The following is a 16,921-nucleotide window of genomic DNA, read 5'->3' on the forward strand; positions in this document are numbered from 1 at the left end:
TGGGGGAAGCTTCCTCCTAGGAGCGTATTTACCTGACTCCTGGCCATAGGGCCTGGGAAGGGTGGTGGACTTGTGTACTGGGTAGTCGCCCCTGGCCTGCAGGTCCTATGTCCATGGAGAAGCCATGGACCTGGGTGCCATGAAATATGAGAACTAATTCATGTTGTTTCTACAGCCTGTCAAAGCAGTGATTCTGCCCTTGGATTTTTGTGGGTGGAAATCTGTTAGGTGAGAATAGTATATCAGCATGGTTTAAAAAAAAAAAATCAGTAGCTTCTTGAAGTGTGATTTACAGATAGTGAAAAACAGAAGCCTCACTGTTCTCCATGAGTCTGTACCTGGTGTCACATGTACAGCATGGCCAGCACCTCAGAAACTAGGCTGCTAGAGCCTCCTCATGTGAATGTGACCCCTGTTGGAACCTCCTCCACCACAGGGTTCCCACCTGTTCCTGAACGTAATAGGCAGGTATGGTACCAGAAAAAGAGGGATAGCCTCCAATATGCCCACCACAACATAGGTGACCCTAGAACACAAGCAGAGGGAGCTTGTCTCCATTGGGGCAGGGCCTATGGTGACATGTGTCTTCGTGTGTCAGAGTGGTGTTCATGGTGCGAAGGACCCTGTTTGTACAGCCATTCTCTTGCTAATATACCTGTGGACTGTGTCTGGATTTTGACCTCCTGAATGAGGGTAGTAAGTGTGTTTGTGCAGGTCACTTGAGGACTCATGTGCTTGCCCCTTGCCCTCAGACCTGGGAACCCAGTCGTGTGGTGAACTTTGTGAGGCTGCAGGTTTCCACCAGCAGCCTGGAAATTCCAGCTGTTCCCTGTGCCCACCAGCCTTGCTGTTGGCAGCAGGAGGCATGAGGTGTGTTGTGCGTGGCTTTACTCATGACTTCTAGTGGTGGTGTGTGCAGCACCTGTCCCTGTACTCCTGGACCATTTAGGTAACTGGCAATGTGTCCAGGGATCTTTTAGTTACGTTTTTTCCTATCTGTAATCTTTGCCTATTATTCTGTCTTTTTTAAAATTAATTTTTAGAGGAGCCTTTAATAGCCTAAGGAGGTTAGGCCTTTGTCAAAAAATATGACTTCCCAACTTGACATTTTCCCTGTTTGGTTACAGTTTTCTTCCAGGTGCCAGCTTTTGATTCTTGGGTAGTCAGATGTAGAAGCTGTTTCTTTTAGTGTTTCTGTTGGTTTTGTTTTTGTATGAATGTAGAAAGACTTTTTCTTTCCTAGATCATTAAAATTTCCTTTTATATTTCCCCCTTTTATGATTTCATCTTTCATGTCTAAAATCATTGATCCACCAAGACTGTCTTTTGATATAAGCTGTGTTGCATTATTTTCTGCTGCTGTAACAAAAATTTCTGAGCCTGGAAGGTTCATAAACCGCAGAAATCCATTTCTCACAGTTCTGGAGTTTGGACATCCAAGTCCAAGTCTCAGGCTCTGACAGACTCAGTGTCTGGTGAGCCACCTCCTGTCTGTGTCCTCCCCTGGGGTCTCAGAACAGGTGTGGGTGAGGCTCCTTCACTTCTGTTTCTTGATTCCCTGAGGCAACAGATAAAGGACTGTTCCTCAGGAATGTACTTTGGTGGAGGTGACCCACCACTTGCCATTCCTCTCCCATCAAGCCCCTTGTTCACAGGGGGATGATCAAATCTCTTCACTTGGGACAGGAGGCAGAATCAGTGATATGATATACATCTAAGAGGTAAGGACTAAGAGGTATCCTGAGAGTGCAGCTGGTGGTAGTGACAGTGAGGATCTGTTGTCTGGTAACCTGGCGTGATTCTTACAGGGATCCAGAATAGCAATCTCTTTTCCTGATGATAGGGGAACACTATCCCTATCTTTTGGCCTTGTTTTTGTTGCCTTTTTTCCTCTGGAGTGGCCTCAGGCTTCCAGAGCTGTCTGGACCACAGGAGGTAGGAGGAGCAGCCATTCCAAGGCCTGAGGTAAATTCTAAGTGTCTTCTACAACAGCTAGTGAATTGCCATTGAGTGAGGAAGATGAGCAGCAATGGAAGTCATACAATGGCTCAGGAAATGTGTTTTCTTGTTGTGTGCTTACTGAGCTGCATTTCCTGCTTCTAATCTGTGCTCAGCAGATGGGCCTGGCAGGACATCGGCTCAGCAGCAGCCGCCCAGCTCTGCTCTTATGCTGCTCTCCTGCCATTTCTGAGGTGGGCGTGTGGGAGGCCCAGTGTGTACCAGCTAAGGTGGAGCTGGCAGGCAGATCCCTGGCCCTCCCGGTAAATTCAGGTCACCTGGGCCTCTTCCTTGCTGACACTGGGACATGGTAAAAACCTTGAACACCAGTGGTGGTCTCTCTGGTTGGTCAGGGCTGTCCCTTGCAGCCAGCCTCTCTGTCCGAAGGTCATGGACCATCAGAAGGTGAAATAGGTGTGCATAGTCACGGAGACCTTGATTTTCCTGCATTCCATTCAGAAACTTCTAAAACTTTCTGGATTTTTGACCAATTTCTCCAAATACTGTTGAATACCCGCAACTGTCCCCACCCTTGTCAATACTATTACCACGAAACATCTTTTAGCTACACAGATGATGTGCTGCTCATTAATCTACAGTGAGAACTAGAATTCTTCCATGAGGTCATTGTCCTTTATGTGGCCTTTCCCCTGGTTGGGTTCATGGGGAGTCCATATCCAGTCTCTAAAGCTGATCAGGTGTTGGCCCTGGTCACTTCCTCCCATGACAACTTCCTGTTCCATACCCCTCCCTGGGGGTTGGGCTCTGCCTGTGGCCTATGCCGGGCAGTGGGTGGATGGCCAGTGTGATTCAGGAGCTTTGGTTAAAGTTTGCTGCTATGTAGAAATTGCCCTTATACCTTCATTGCCTTTTCTTTAGTCCTGTGGGATTGTGCCTCCTTCTTGCCTGTGAATGTCCCATCTCGGCTAGGGGCTGCCTCTGTTTGGCTGTACTGTCCCTTTTTCTCACCTAGGGTGGGATGTTCATCACTGGCACTGGGCTGGGACCTGCTTTCTTATAGCCTCTGAGCAGTGCCTCTGCCAGGGAGCATCTCCCCGCCCAGAGCCTGCCTTCCTGCCTTCCAGACTCACTGTTTCCTGTCTGACCTTTGCTCTTGGCTCTTGGATAGAATGGCCAACCTGTGTCACTAAAGGCACTGTGAATTTCCTCAGGCCAGAGATGTCCTATTTCACTGTGCTCCCTGGAATACCCCATAACCAGGCCATGAGAAGGTTCCCAGTGGCCACTTGAGACTTGTCAACAAAAATTTCCAAGAGGCTGGGAGAGGGCTCCTGAGTGTCAGGGAACATATCTGCTTTGTCATCAAGAGCTTTTCTGGGAAGAGTTTGAGAAGCAGATGTTGGCCTCTCAGTGTCCATCTTGCTTGCCACTAGTAAGTGGTGGGGCTGGGCTTGGACTCACTGTGTGCTGGGGTTTGCAGCATCTGGCGCTGTTCCTCTTCAGCCCTCGCCCCAGGAGGTGTGATGTGTTTGGCTCTCTTGGCGTGTTTAAAGTCTCCAGATGCCTGTGCCACCTCAGGCCTCCTCTGCTGCCCCACCCGCAGAGCGCCTCTACTCCTCGCTGCCTGCGCTCACGGGAGTTTGCCTGGCACCTCTCATGTTGTATACGCAGAGAGGTGCTGCGGCAGTTCCGACAAGCACTAACCCTGCCTTTTAAAGGTCAATTCTGTCTCAGTCAGTTCTTAAAGTTCAAGAGGAAATAAACTGCTTAGAGCTGGCATTTCTCAAGCCAAGTGTCAACTCTCCAAGCCCGAGCCCGGGGTGAGAGGAAGTGAGATTAATAAATGAGTGGCCGTGTTGACATAGCCATCGGTCAGCAGATGCCTCCTTCTGCTCCCAGCTCTCACTAAAAATAGTGGAAGAGAAACTAAGAATTCTGAAAATCTCATTTTCTCCTTTTGTTTTTATTTTCCAGTGTGGGGAATGCTTTGGGGATTTTTTTTTATTAGTTATTGACAGCATTGACTCTGTTAGCTCTGGTTACCCACGATGTCCCCCACACAGAGAGATGGCTCTCTGTGCCGTGCATATGTGATTGACAGGGGCTGGGGACACTCCTCACCTTAGGAGAGACTGCAGAGGCCCTGGGAAGGTGCCTCACCCATCAGGGTATTGATGTTTGGGCTTTGGGTCGAGCACAGTGAAATCAATGGGAGAATAAACAGGCAGAATGGGCTTTGTTAATCAGCCTCCGCCAGGCGGCCGGAAGGATTATGATGGAGCACAGGTGCCGATCGAAGCTGGTCGAGTGCAGACAGGCCATCCCGCTCTGCTGGCCAGCGGGTGCTATTGATCGTGCGAGTGCTGGGAACCTCAGCATCAGAGCCACTAATTGGGCTGTTGGGTGATTCCAAAGAGAGATGTTGCTGAGATTATTCTGTCTCATCTCTTAACTGCTTGTCCGATTTGACTCACAATCTCAATTAAGCGTTGTGCCCTCACTTCTCAGAGCTCTTCTCGGCCTGGTCCTGCAGTGTGACATGCCATTCTTTCACTTGTCATGTGGACTGTTGTCCCCAGACATGGAGATTTTGGCCTAGCTCTGTGCCAGCATGTTCTGGGCAACCTCCTGGATGGTGGCTGCAATTGCTTCCTTTACAGGAACCCCAGCCGAGCTCTCCGGGGCCCCTCCCGCCTTCCTGAATTCCACACGCACATGCTTAGATCTCACACTCACCATGCTATGTTCTGATCATCCCTCCTCCTCCGTGTTCCCACATACGTTAGTCAGCTCTCTGTTACTGTAATGAAATACCTAAGGTAACTAACTTAGAAAAGGTTTATTTTGATTACCTTCTGGAGGTTCCAGTTCAAAATCAGGTGGCACCATGGGTTTGGGCCTCTGGCAAGGATGGCACATCATGGCAGGAGCTCGTGGCAAAGCAAACCTATGTCGTAATCCAGAAAGCAGGGAGCGACTGAGAGCCCTGAGCCCCACAGTCCCCTTTGTGGGTGCACTCTAGCTGACTGAAGGACTCAGTTTTGTGGAGCAGAACTGCCACCTCCTCCCACAAGTGCTGAGCCCCCCTACCTGGGACCTCTTAGGGTCCCATCACCACCCGAGGACCAACCTACAAACTCATGAACTCTTGGGAGACGCAGATCATATCTGGACCTGGTGAGGGTCATTGCTTCTCCACCTCCATGTACACCTCCGTTTCCTTGGGTCTTCAATCCTGGGCTGTCACATGTGTGATCCCCTGGGCTGTACTGGCTTCCAAGTCTTGTGTAGCAGCCAGAGCAGCACACAGAGGAGGTTCAGGGATGCTGGCCTATTGAGTGAGAGGAGGAAGAGAGGAAGGGGTCCTCAGCTGGGTTGGCAAGGAAGCTGCCCTCTGCCATTCTGTGCGTGGGGTGGCCCTGGCCCAGTGCAGGATTTCCCTGTGTGTTTTCCCCAGCTACAGGGGCAGCTCTGTTCTTTCTACATTCCATGCCCTGCCACAGGTATTTCTTCCATGTAGGACTTGTCAGGAGGAGACAGCTTGGCCAACACAGAGACACTTTGAAAATTTGAGAAGCATTGAGAGTGGAGTTGATGACAGATGATTAGAGCTTTGTTTCTTTGAAGGCCTGTTTTGGGGAGCTTGATGGATTTTTATTAAACTCATAGTCTGATGAAGAAGGGACGAGGAGTCCTGTCCAGAGACCCTGGCTCCAGCTGGCCACTGCTGTCCATGTGCTCGTTGTCTGTTGAGACCCAGAGCCCCTGTCTGGACCCTCCCTGAACTTGGCCATTGCTGCTATTCTTTTCTCTCCTTTGCTGTGTCCCCAACCCTTGCCCAGGTCCTGGTCTCTCTTAAATGGTCACAGCAGCTCTTTCTTCTTTCTCCTTCTTTCTCCTGAGTTTGTATCCAGGGTGGGAGATGGAGTCTGGATCTCAGAAGGCTGGGGGGCTGAGGAGGGAGTGAGATAGCTGAGGATTAATGAGCCAGGGTGCCCTGTGCCAAGGCCCAGGTCATGTCCCAGCTGTGCCTCCAGGTGCAGTGTCCCTGGGAAGTATCATACCCCTGTGTGTTTGTGGCCTTAGCTGGAGCATGAGGTAGAAATCCCTCCATCCCAGGCAGGGGCTCAGTACCTCTGCTTCATCAAACACACCTTCTTGGAGAGAGACTGAGAAAGGGGTTTCTACGTGTTTTCCTGAGCTGCTTCTCTGTGTCCTTTGATGGAGTCCTATTTGCAAGAAGGCAGTGATGTATGTATAAGTGAGTTACTAGGTGGGAGGAGGCAGTGGGTTATAGATTAGCAAGGTTTTTTTCTTTTTCTTTTTGTTGGAATTCATGAATTTGTGGGGTCTGTGGCTGGGCCAGGCTGGCAGGAGTGTCTTGTTCTGGGAGCTGCTCTCGTGCCGAGATGCTGGCAGTGTTGGGATGGCCCTCAGTAAGTTGGAGCTCATGTCTTTATTTCTGTCGCTCTGTTGGTAACTCTACGTCTTTGGTGTGGTCCACAGATTGGTAGCCTTTCTCTGTAAAGGGCAAGATGGTGAATATTTTTGTTTTTTTAGGTCACACAGTCTTCCACATGAAACCAGCCACATATAATATGTCAGCAGTGGGCATGGCTATGTTCTGATAAAACTTTATTTACAAAAAATAAGCAGAGGGCTGTTTGCTGACCTCTGGTGTGTGAAAGAGCATAGATGACCTTCTTCCAGCCTCGCTCTGCTGCCTGCTGACTCTGTGACTGTCCATGTCTTCCTTTTCTGCATTCCCTAATAGAAAGCCATGTGCTCAGAACCTTGTCCACGGGCACATCAAGGCTGAGATGCTACACGTGAGAGCTCTCCTTCTCCTCTGCCTCCAGAAGTTGGAGCTGGGTGGCTCCAGGACATCTGCCTTGTGTGCCTGCATCAGCCATTACTTCAGATCGTCTTAATTATCTATCTACATCTTTTTTTTTTTTCTTCCAAAAGTTGGGCAGGAAGATACATGGTAGTTGCTCAGTAAAGACTTGAGCTACTTATCAGCAACCTGGGGGCTAAGCTTACTGTCCTGCTCCTGCCCAATGCCCTGGCTTTGGAGGCAGACCCACCAATGGGATTACAGGTTGGTTCCCAATCAACTAAATTGGGTTATGCATTATGTTTGGGATTGAATTGAAATTGCAAGGGGCAATTTTCCTTCTCACATTTCAAGGTCAGATGAGAGTATTTACTGGGTGGCCTCTGTTTATCTGGGAATGCAAATTGAATTTGGTGATTCGAATTGATGAGATGTTAGGAACAGAGCACTCATCAGAGGCATCATCGGGAGCAGTGACCGGGAGGCCAGACTATAGCTTCGGAGCCTGCTCCCTCGGCCGTGCAGTTGATTGGTAATTATTTCAGTCTTTGCTTTTCTCATTCTCTGGTTTTGTTTCCGCTGTTTGGATTTTTATTTTTATTTTTTTCAGAGAAATGTGTAATGACACTTGGAGGCATTTAAGATTGGAATTAGATGGCGTAAATAAAGACAGCTGCGTGCCAGGCTGAGCCTAGGCGTCGAGGGCCCCGGGGGAAGCTTGCTGCTCTGAGTCTGCGCTTGGGCACACGGTGTTAGGAGGTGGGGCAGGACTGCCTCTGCTCCCTTCTGTGTCTCTGGTTCCTTCTGCCCACTCGTTTCAAAGGCAACCTTGTCATAGTCTGTGGGCTTTGGCCACATGGGAGTGCCCATGTGGGTAGACAGTGCTCTGGACATGACTCCTGTCTGTGGCCCTGGCCAGGCTTGCTTCTCATCTGAGCTGCTCAGGTGCTTGTGGACACCACACAAGAGTATATGTGCAGTGGCATCCTGTAACCTTGAGGGCTTTGCCCCGGGGTGAGGGCAGCATACTTGAGCAGGAGCCCTGCTGACCACCTCTGATGCCACCCTCGGTCCTGCACAGATTTAGAAAAGGGGGTTGGGATGTGCATCTCCACCAGCTCATAACAAAGGAGCCACCCAACATACTGGACACAGATAGATTTACCCATCCCATTAAGGCGCGTGAAGAGACCCAGTGCTTGCTGGGTACTTACCTGCTTTCTACTTTCCCTATGTGACTTATTAAGTGTGGTGTAGCCAGCTGGACTGGGTTGAGATCAGTGGCTCTGAGTGTCAGTGAGAAGGCCAGAGGTTGGAGAAGTCTGTCAGTGTGCGGAGCCTCCTTAGGCAGATTCTATGAGGCTTTGTACGCATTCACTGGGCTCCTTGCTCCAGTGGAATCTCAGGGCCATGTCTCCTTGCTTCTCTCCAGAAGCAGCTATTGATTTCCTTCTCAAAAGTACCTGAGACGTGAGCCCTTGCATTGGCCACGCTGCCTCTGTGGAACTGATTCCATGGCTGACCTGACCTACTCACAAGAAAGAATATGTATGTCCCCCCCCCCCCACCTCCCCGACACACACGACCTTCTGCCGTGGCAGGGAAGGGGTTTAGGAGCTTGGCAGCAGTACAGTGCTGCCTTTGCCCTCTGGAAACCTTTGCCTGGTCTGTGCTCCATCTAAAATTTTACCACCTTTGTCTTTGCCCCTTTCAAGCTCCAGCGGTAGACAGGGGTTCTGGGGTCTTGTCTGCTGTATTGCTCCTTCCAGCCCCTGTAAACATGGCTGCTTGCATTTCCTGAAATGTAAACTCAGCATACTCTCAAGCATGTGCATGTGGTATGGGAGGTTGTCCTGGCAGACAGTGCTCTCTGTCAGAATTGGAGGATTCCTCCAGGCCCAGGCTAGGTGCATCCAGTGGACAGTCTTCCTCAGCCCCTGCCAGCCTCCTAGGCCTGCCTGCTGTCCTCTGCCCCAAGAACCCTGTGCAGAATGCTTCCTGCTTTCCCACTGTGCCCTCACCTGGAGCCACCCGACATACTCCTGCTGCTATTCCCCAAATGGGCTGTAAATTCCACAACACCTGCTGTCTGCACCGTTCTCTTGAAGCCCCGGAACTCTGTCTCCTCCGCCTTGGCATGTCCATGAGCAGCCTAGAATTTGGTGAGGTGCTACAGGCTTCATTCCATGATTCCACTTCTTAGAGGTGGCCTGTCGTCAGTATGAACTGAAACAACAGGGATTTGTTGAAGAGCCACTCTGCACGGCACTTGGACGTGGAGTAGGGATCTGAACAGTTGCCACCTCTGCCCTCTTGGCATGCAGGAGGGCAGGAAGGCATTAAGCACATAAATGTGTGTTAATATGGCAAGTCATGACATGGGGGAAAGAACAGGGGCCATGAGATCAAATAGTAAAGGTGACTTAAACTAGGTGGTAGGCAGGAAGGTGCTTGTCTGATGGGGGCATCAGGTGAGAGAGTTCTCTAGGATGCATGCACAGCCACCCAAAGCCTGAGGTGACAGGCGTGAATGTGTGGATAGGGAGTGTGGCCATGGGAAGCAGCTGGGGGAGGCGGGCTTACCTGACCTGGTGCTCCTGCAGTGTGTGAGCAGGAGTCATGGAGAGGCTCCAGGGACGAGACTGTGCTGAGTTTACATTTCAGGGTCGATTTGGTGGCCAGGAGGATGAGTGGGGTCCATGAGGGCAGTGATGGCAGCCAGGAGGCCATGGAGTAGTCACACGCGAGCCTGGAATGGAGCTTGGCTCTGAATGTTCTCTGGAGGCTTCACTGTACCCTGGATGTAGTAGGGAAGGGAAGCTCAGGGAGGCTCCTTGGTGCTGCCTGGTGGGGCTTGGTGAGTGTCGATCCCTTCACAGGGATGGGAAGATTCGAGGACAAGCAGGCCCTGGGGGGTCCTTTCCCCAGCACATGGACTGGGTGATATTTCCCTAATTGGGAGCCTGGAGTCCTTGCTTTGGGCCCCGCTCTTCCCCAGATACCAAGCCCATTTCTACCTCCTTCTGGCTATCTGGGCTTTGTGCTGGCCTGGGTAGGAATTCCTGTCTAGAGAGCACTATTCAGACATTTATCCTTCACTTTCTCTCTACTCTAATTGCCTCTTTCAAAGGCACTGATCTGGACATGCTCTGGATGGGCTTTGCCCTTCCTTGGACTGTGGTCCCTAGAAACCTCTGGTCTCCCTCCTGTCTGCTGCCAAAAGGAGGGCGCCGTGACTCTGGGTCAGTTGTCTGTGGATTGCCTTAATAGCGAGGACAGGGCAAGACTGTGGGGAGTGCAGCCCTACTTTCCTGACTGCCCTGAGACCTCTTGCAGGGCACACTTGGGCCACTGGTTCCTACTGCCCATAGTACTTATGAGCTCCTCTGTGCTGGGTGCTGTGACCTATTCTTTATTGACAATAACTTGGAAACTAAAACTTCTTTTGGAGGCAGCTGGAGTAAGGGAGCTCCTTACTCCATCTCCAGGCGAGTGCCCACCTGGAAAGGGTATGATCAGCTTCTTCCTCCTATTTTGCAGAATGTTTAGTCTCCTGTCCATGTGTTACTTGTTTTTCAGGCTACACCAGCCAGAAATAAAGCCCAGGTTCACCTGGAAATCTTAAGTAAGTCTGAAATCTGGTCATCATTGATTCTCTGTGGGGCCCCGCCCTAGTGCTTGGCTAGCTACAGTGGTCTCTTTGTTGGGAGAAATTCTCACCAAGTAGTCTTTTTACCTTGGAGGGCTCTGAGTATGAGATTTCTTGCCCCTTGTAACCGAGCTGCTGTCTCCCGTTGCTTTTGCCTGTTCCCGCAGACCACCTGGAGCAGGCATCCCCGACACCGCAGGCAGTCCTCTCTGCTCTTATCTGTGTTCACTGTTCCTTTGCCCTTTCCTCAGTTGTTGGGGGGATCCCCTAGCACCCTTTTCTCACTTCACTGAGACTAGCCTTATTTATCTTTGCCCCTTTCAAGCTCCTTTGGCGGACAGTGGTTCTGGGGTCTCGACTGCTGCCTCAGAGCATCATGCCACCCCATCCCATTGGTCTGCTGATCAGCTCACTGTCTATTAGACTCTGACATCCTCTTATCTGTCAGTGCCCATGGAGTGTGCAGCTGTCTTCTGGGTCCAGGATGGGGGCCTGGCACACACTCCAGGTTTAGTTCATTGGTGGGACCGCTGGCCCTCACCCTGTCTTACATTTCCTAATCCTGCCTATGATTCTTCCTAGCTTGATTCTTCTACTCACTAGACAAGCAGAGTTCTAGAATTTCTTTCAGCTCCTGGAGATTTTCTGATGTGCTGGGAGGGAGCCATGTCTTAGTGCCCTGCTCCTCCTCTGCACAGTGGGGACTGTGTAGGTAACAGTGCAACAGATCCAGCCCAGAGGCCTGGCTCTGGGGTAGGTCAGCACCCTTGCATGGCCTGAGAGATTGGGGCATTTTATCCCTGAGGTAGGCATATGGCATGGCACCAGTTGGTGGGTGGCTTGACTTGGGCTGACTCTGGCTGTTGCCATCACTGCCGTGGTGCTCCAGGACTTGGTCATCCACAGAGTAATGAGAGGCTGTGGAGGGCAAGCAGTTGCTGTTTCCTGTTGGGGACACAGTGGCCTGACCCAGGTGACTCAGTCATGTGGGTCTGCATTTACCCATTTGCAAAAAGGAGAATGCCAAAAATCACTTGTGTTACTGTTTTTTTTTTTTTTTTTGTTTTTATATTTTGTGGTGCTGGGGAGTGAATGCAGGGACTCAAGCATGCTAGGCAAGCAGTCTACCATTGAACTCCATCCACAGTCCTCTTGGTGGGCATTTTTTCTCCTAATTTAAGTGTTAGTAGTCTTTTCCATATTTTTTATTGGTACATTATTGTCCATAATAGTAGGACTGTTAGTGGATTTTGATGACTAAGAATAAAGGTGTTTTTAAGGACTTTGCAACAGTTTGAATTAAATTTTATCAATATTTTCCTGCAGAGTTTTATGCAAAAGAGCAATTACTGAAAACAATGTACCCATGCAATTATATTTGTAACTTAACCAATTGGAGACCACCCACAGATTGGCACACGCTGTCAGGGAAATGTTTGAGCAGCCATCAGAAAGCTTCCTGTGTCAGCTCTTGTCCAGGTGTTATGGATGAGAAGGTGGTTGTAATGAATTCAGGTCCCCATCACAAAAGTACCAGAGTCTGGGACTCAAACAATAAATATTCCTTTCTTTCATTTTTGGAGCTGAAAAGTCTTTGGCCCCTGCAGATCACTGGTGCCTGGCGAGAGCTGTCATCCTGGTTCAGTGTTGTTTCTCACTGTGTTCTCTCAGCGAGAGAGTGGAGATGGGGAGGCAGGGGACTTCTTATAGGAACACTCATTCCAGCATGAGGATTCTTCCCTTGTGACCTAGTTGTCCAGGGCTACACCTCCAAACACTGTCATGTTAGGATTTAGATTCAAAATATGAATTTGGGGACACAGATAAATTCAGTCCATTATAGGGGTGGTGCTTAGCTCAGAGTTCTTGTTTTGGCTTTGGGACTGGTTGTGGCTACTGAGGCACCTTTGTGCCCCTGGGTTTGCACACCAGGCAGGGCTCAGGCACTGTGACCGTGCAGCCCCTCACTCATCCCAAGCATGCAGGATGCACTGTACCTCCTGCCCTGCTCCTTTTCAGAGGCAGTCCCTCGTGGTGGCCGTGTTGTCCAGGAATCTCAGTGTCTGTTTGCACACATGTCCTTTCTTTGCCCTGTTAGTGCTTGGGCTGCCGGGCTGGAGCTGTGGGAAGACAGACAGCAGAGCTGGTGACATGCTGGGCCAAGCAAGGGAAGAAGTGCAGCCAGCAGTCTCTTGGAGAAGGTTGTGAAAATGTCTCCTGCCACTCTGGAGTCTCTTGTGTCCTTTCCTTGTTCCTTCAAGTGGATATTCTTAGCCTGAGTTTCTGATGAAGACTTCATAAAAGTGGACTGCAGTGGCCTGCCACTTACAAAGATGGCTTCTCAAAAGCATGGACTGTTTCTCTCACTAGATACCGCCTCAAAAAGGCATCGATCGATAAACATGCCCAGCTTCTCCTTGAAGCACCAAGAGCTTTGTTTTGAACTCCCAAAGGCTCATGGAAATACTGCTGACCTTAGAGTTCAGCTTGGCATGGAGCTAGAAGTTTAATTTTTTATGAGCTCTCTCTTCTTCCCTTAGAAGAAAGGCTGAGCATGAACAGAGGGAGCTTCCCAATGGGGATGGACCCGCAGCCTGGGAACTGGTGTGGGTTAGTGCTGTGGGATTTCGTCACCCAGTTGCTTCTGAGCCAGGGAGGCCCTCAGAGAGCCTGTGGGACAGAACGGAGAGGTCCTGTTCTGATCCAGGGTTGCTGTCCCACCCACCTGCATCCTTGGGTTCAGTAGCACTTTGAGAAACTTGCTTGGGAGCCTTTGGGCTCTGTGTGTGTGTTGAGGAGGGGCCAACCTCCCTCTTTTCACCATATTTTAGTCCTTCTCATTGTCTTGGGCCTTCAGGCGAAATTGTCCCTTCACTGCCCACAGTACTCTGCCTCTTCCTGCTTCGACAGGACCGGCCCCTGGAACACGTGAACAACACTCTTCCACACTGTTTTCTGTTTTAAAGCAAGAGCCAGTCTCTTCTTGCCTATGCCCTCTACTGACCTAGTTTTGGCTCACCTCTGTGGCCTAGCAAAGGCCCCAAAAGGGCTGTCCCTGCTTTCTGATTTTGCTCCCTTTCATCCTCTTGAGTCTTTGTGTAGGCCCCTCCCTGTCTGCCCTGTGTCTCCCTTCTGATCCTCACTTACCTCCTGTTGGGCCGTGAGTCCTGCAGGGGCTCCTACTTCTGCAGTGCGCTGCTGGGCTGATGTGAATACCACCTCCTGCCTGCCCTTCTCCTGCCACTGACACGTGGTGCCCTTCCTTCCTTTGCCTCTGTGCCTTCAGTACCTTCCAGTATGCCTCCTGATGTGAGAACACAGCATTCATTTTTTCTGTCTTTGCCGCTGCCAGTTGCAAAGTCCCCTCTCAGTTAGAGTCCCCTCTCTGTGTTCCATCTTGCAGTGCTGGGACCTGCAGCCCTCTGCAACTGTCTGACTGGTGCCTCGTCAGCCCATAGTGGGTACTAGAGAGACATGGCCAGACTGGAGGAGGAGGAGGGGGAGGGGGGAGGGGGCTGGGGCCCTGCCCTTGGCTTGTCCTGCCTGTGGCCACCTTCCTTTCCTTCAGACACTTCCTTATCACCACACAGCAGCTGTATCCAGTCTTCAGCTTTTCCAGAGTTCAGTAGCAGCAGCCTTTGCAAGCTTAGCCCTCTTCAGAGGCCTGGGCCCAGACCCTGCAGGGCTCCCACCTGGCTCAGACACCATCAATGCTCTATACCACGAGTCCCTCTTCTGAGGTTTCCAGATTTTAATTATTTCAGTCTTTCCCTTTTGTCATGAAGTCCAAGGAATTATAGCTGTCCAGTTGTTGCCTCCCACAGTCTTTGGATTGTTCCTTTTGCCCTGTATCACTCAGTTTATGTCTGGTTAACTGTACATTGCATTAGTAAACTCTCTGTGCATGTGATCCATGTGGGTGGAGTCCACGAGGCAGGCCCTTGGATGTTCAATGCCTCTTGTTTTTCTAGTGCTCCTGACCCCCAGCGAGGTTCTGCAGAGTACTCAGGAACTCAGTCTCCCTATCACCTGCAGAAGTGGAGTTTTTAAGTCTATGTTTATCTCTTGGAAAATTCGGAAACCAGATAACTGCCCTGGGAACTGCCCAATAGATGTGGAACCGTGATTGTGCCCAGTCTGGTGGCTCTCAGAGGTCTCATCTCCCCTGCCACGGGCAGGGCAGTGGGCTGCAGTTGGTACTGTCTTGCCTACTAGAGTCTCTTGTAGGACTGAGTATTCTTCTGGCTTATTTCTTTTCCTTCTCACTTGAGGAAATGCATTTTGCTCTTGAGAGAGCATGGATTTTCTTTGTGACCTGGTGAGTGAGCTTTTCCAACCTGGGTGTCATACCCTACCCCTTAGAGGCCCCGTTCTCTTTTGGGGGGCCATGGAGCACAGCTCTTGCCACCGCCTGCAGCTGCTGTGTACTTGGGAATCTTGGATCTGGGCAGAAGGCTTGGGTCAGGGCATCTCCATGCCTGGTGTCCTCTCCTCCCTATAGTGGCTGGGGCCCATCTATGTCATGCTAGTATCTGGCTCAGACTTGGTACTGGGTTCCTGGTGCCCAGTCCTGCAACATGACTCTGTTGCACCAAGCACAGGTCCTTAGGGTCACAAAAGAATAGCAGATATGGCATTGGCCTCGTGTCCCTTTGCAACTGCAGTGGGTGGGGAGGGCCCAGCTCTCCCCACAGATATGATGATGTTGTGCTTCTAGTGTGTAGGACATGGGATTTGTCACTCTCTTTTCAAGCCTACACTAACCCCCTTGTGCTAAGGACAGCTTCTCAGAGTGTTTTCTTACCCCTCAACCCTATCCAGTGTTGTACTGTGCCCTGTCACCTTACAGACGCATTGCCACATTCCTTCCTCTGTGTATATGACTCTTCAAACAGCAGATCGAATGCTACCATTCTTCTAATTAAATTACCCACTTTGGAGCAGTGATTTAAGGTGCTTGTGAACCTCCCCACCTGAATTCAATGATTCAAGAGTCGATTTCACAGTTCTTGATTATTAAATTGGTCTATGAATAGTTTTAAATTGAACTGGAACTCAAAATATCCTCTTAATATATCTGTTTCCAGTGAATAATTGCACTTGTTTTATACTGTGGCTTTGGTTATGGAGCACCTAGAGGTGCAGGTGGCAGTGGCTGACTCTGCATTTGGAGTAGAGATCAGTGCCAGGTTTTCTGAGTGGGTTTATTGAATGAAATACCAGCATCTTGATTCTGAGCCTTGGTTCCAGCTTCCATGGTCTTGCAGGCCTCTGGTGGGCTTGTCCCGGGCAGCCTACACCAGTGTTCCCTGCCACACTCAACGGGACTAAGGCCGCTACCAGATCCCTTAGAAAGTTCCGTAAATCTTTGATTCATATTCACTTTCGAGTTATATTTTTGCTGCTTAAAGAATTTTACTAAATTATAATTTAGAAAATCCAGTAAGTACTCATTCATGTGAAAGAGAAAAAATTTGCAGTAGAGACCACCTCTAAAGAAATCGTTATCTATCGCCCTTGTGAGTTAAGGTTTCCTTGAAATCATGTAATCAAAGCAAATAGAAATAATTGGATGCCAAGGATAATCTCAGACTGCAGATGTCCTTCCCAGCCCATCCCCAAATTTCAAAATTTCAAAGTGGCCCCATCATTCTTATTGTCACCTCATAAATGTTATGAATGTTACCTTATATGAGAACCCTATCATCCTGTTCATGTTTTATTTTCAAGGATTGGTTAGGATTTTCTTTGGGAAGAGATCTTTGCCAGTGAAGGAGATAAACCCTGCTCCCTCTTTACATGCTAATGTGCCCTCCGGGTGCACTAGCCCTGCCTCACTCACTCCCTTAATCATGACCATTGCTTGTCCTTCCCTAGTGGATCTTAGGAACCCTTAAGCATTGGCTGGAGTTCCCTGGTGCTGACAGCATTCACCAGGGTCCTGAGCCGGCCTCTGAAGGACCAGCCAGCTTCATGCCTGTGCTGGGCATGGCTATGGGGGAATTGGTGGCACTGAGAGATCAGGGGTCATGGCTCTCCCAAGCATACTTTGGGAGGTTGCCCTCTGCTTGGAGAGCTCCTGCCTTCTCTGGTCTGAAGAGATGTGTTGCCAGAGGATGGACCAGAAGGCCATCTGGAGGTGGTATGATGCTGGGGAGACATGAAGGGACAGAGGCTGTGGGGATGCAAAGGGAAGGGGGATGTTGAAGCTGGAGACAGGCAGGAAACATCAGCTGGCCGCACAGAGACAGGGAGAGGGCTCAGCCTGGCTGCACCCTGGGGTCTCTCCCACACTATAGGCCCAGTGTGTGGCCGTGAGGGTTTCAATGGGCAGAAAGTCTTAGGAACTGTGCAGCCCCCTCCATGCTGCACATCTGCGCCAACTGTGATTCACATGGGAAGTGCTTGTGCTGGCAATTTAGCTCATTCAGAAGTCCTGTCCTGAAGCGCTGCGTGGCTGACAATTTTTCCCATTG

The 16,921-nt window shown here is 50.2% G+C and overlaps 1 protein-coding gene across 2 annotated transcripts in view; it reads left to right on the top strand.

Annotated features, from left to right (window-relative positions):
* Mad1l1 (mitotic arrest deficient 1 like 1) overlaps nt 1–16,921 on the top strand; it is a 351,707-nt gene that overhangs the window by 119,791 nt on the left and 214,995 nt on the right. The window lies entirely within an intron of this gene.

Source organism: Urocitellus parryii, chromosome 9, assembly GCF_045843805.1.
Source record: "Urocitellus parryii isolate mUroPar1 chromosome 9, mUroPar1.hap1, whole genome shotgun sequence".
Classification (NCBI taxonomy): domain Eukaryota; kingdom Metazoa; phylum Chordata; class Mammalia; order Rodentia; family Sciuridae; genus Urocitellus; species Urocitellus parryii.